Source organism: Podarcis tiliguerta, assembly GCF_965153285.1.
Source record: "Podarcis tiliguerta genome assembly, chromosome: 5".
NCBI lineage: Eukaryota > Metazoa > Chordata > Lepidosauria > Squamata > Lacertidae > Podarcis > Podarcis tiliguerta.
The window spans coordinates 9,423,117-9,425,126 of record NC_139538.1 but is presented as its reverse complement, the minus strand read 5'-3'; the positions used below and the strand labels follow the sequence as shown (position 1 = coordinate 9,425,126).

The following is a 2,010-nucleotide window of genomic DNA, read 5'->3' as shown; positions in this document are numbered from 1 at the left end:
AGGTCCAGTGCCAAGGGCCTTCTGGCAGTTCCCTCACTGCAAGAAGCCAGGTTGCAGGGAACCAGGCAGAGGGCCTTCTCGGTAGTGGCACCCACCCTGTGGAACACTCTCCCACCAGATGTCAAAGAGGACAACAACTACCAGACTTTTAGAAGACATCTGAAGGCAGCCCTGTTTAGGGAAGGTTTTAATGTTTGATGAATTATGGTATTTTAATATTTTGTTGGAAGCCACCCAGAGTGGCTGGGGAAGCCCAGCCAGATGGGTGGGGTATTAATAATAATAATAATAATAATAATAATAATAATAATAATTGCATATCCTCCAACATTTCTCTGATGAAAAGAAACCCCACATGGCAGACATGGCAGTCTGTGTAGCAGGGACTGAGGAGCTGGATTGGTCAGGCCGAGGCCCCTGGTTTTTGGGATGGACATAGGGCCGTCTTAAGCATAACCGGCGCTGTGGTGCAAAGATCCCTCCGCCCCCCATTTCCCAGTGTTGTCAACCTTTCCCCAAGCCTCTGCAGGGATCGCTTTCCTCCTGCGGAGGCTTGGGAGGCAAGCTGCATGCCCGCCAGCCATATGTTTGATGGGACGCAGCTGGCGGGTGTGCAGGGAAAGGGGAGGCCGGCGCCCTGGTGCAACGCACCACTAAGCCCAATGGGGAAGACGGCTCTTGATGGGCAAGGATATTTTGACCATGCTGAAGATCCTCATCATCGGCGAGAGTGGCTTTGGCAAGTCTAGGTGTTGACTTGCAAGTGAAAACAGTATCTGTTGATGGAAATAAGGTTCAACCTTCAATCTGGGACACTGCCGGTCAGGAACGGTTCAGAACGTTAACACCCAACTATTACAGAGGAGCATAGCGTGTTCTGTTCGATTATAATGTCACAATAAGAGACGCTTTTGCAAAACCAGACAACTGGCTAACTGAATTAGAAACACACTGCACAAGAAATGATATAGTTTAGATCAGGGGTCAGCAAACTTTTCAGCAGGGGGCCAGTCCGCTGTCCCTCAGACCTTGTGGGTGGTGGACTATATTTTGAAGGGGAAAAAATAAATGAATTCCTATGCCCCAGAAAAACCCAGAGATGCATTTTAAATCAAAGGACACATTCTACTCATGTGAAAAAACCAGGTAAGCCCCACAAATAACCCAGAGATGCATTTTAAATCAAAGGACACATTCTACTCATTCAAAAACACACTGATTCCCGGACCATCCATGGGCTGCATTTAGAAGGCAATTGGGCCGGATTTGGCCCCCAGCCCTTAGTTTGCCTACCCATGTTTTAAATGTTAGTAGAAAAAAACATTGATAAGGAAAACAGGGAAGTTGAGAGAAATGAGGGTCACAACATTACATGTTGTTCATAGAGTCAAGTGCAAAAACGTGTGATGGTGTACAGTGTGCTTTTGAGGAGCTTGTTGAAAAAATCATAGTCACCAGCACTGTGGGGAAACGAGAGCCAAAACAGAGGTGTAAGGTTGTCAAACAATGAAGAGAGCTATAGCAGCAGCTGCGGTGACTACCATTCCGTGTTATAAACCCCGAAAAACTTGTTCTTTTGCGTATTTAAGAGGATAGTGGTGCCCTCTGGACATAAACTTACACCTGCTATTTTAGGGACCTTGCAGTTTGCTCATATTTGTGTATCACGGCAAGTGAACATTTTTCTAGGAAAATGTGCTCTGCAACTTTTCCAGTTGAAAAGTGTTATGGTTAGCATGCTAATTTGAAACTTATCAGTTCTTTTTATACGTAGCATAAGAACTTGTTGCAGGAACAAAGGCACTCAAATTTCATAATTATCATAGAATTACTTGGGAAAATATTTCGAACACATGTTGGCTACATTCTGTCTAATTCAGGCCTTTAACTCAACCATGGCACTGTTTGAGGCACACAAATCTCAAATGGTACAAGTGGATGCATGTAAAATTTCATTGTCAAAGGCCTTTTCTGATCATTTTAACAGCATGCATATACAATCCCTTTCTG

The 2,010-nt window shown here is 44.7% G+C and overlaps 1 pseudogene across 1 annotated transcript; it reads left to right on the top strand.

Moving 5' to 3' along the window:
* Positions 1-681: 681 nt before the first annotated feature.
* On the top strand, positions 682-1,556 carry LOC310677830 (ras-related protein Rab-18-like; annotated as a pseudogene). Its single transcript has 2 exons — positions 682-983; positions 1,312-1,556. The product of its transcript is annotated as a ras-related protein Rab-18-like (transcript).
* The last annotated feature ends 454 nt before the right edge of the window (positions 1,557-2,010 follow it).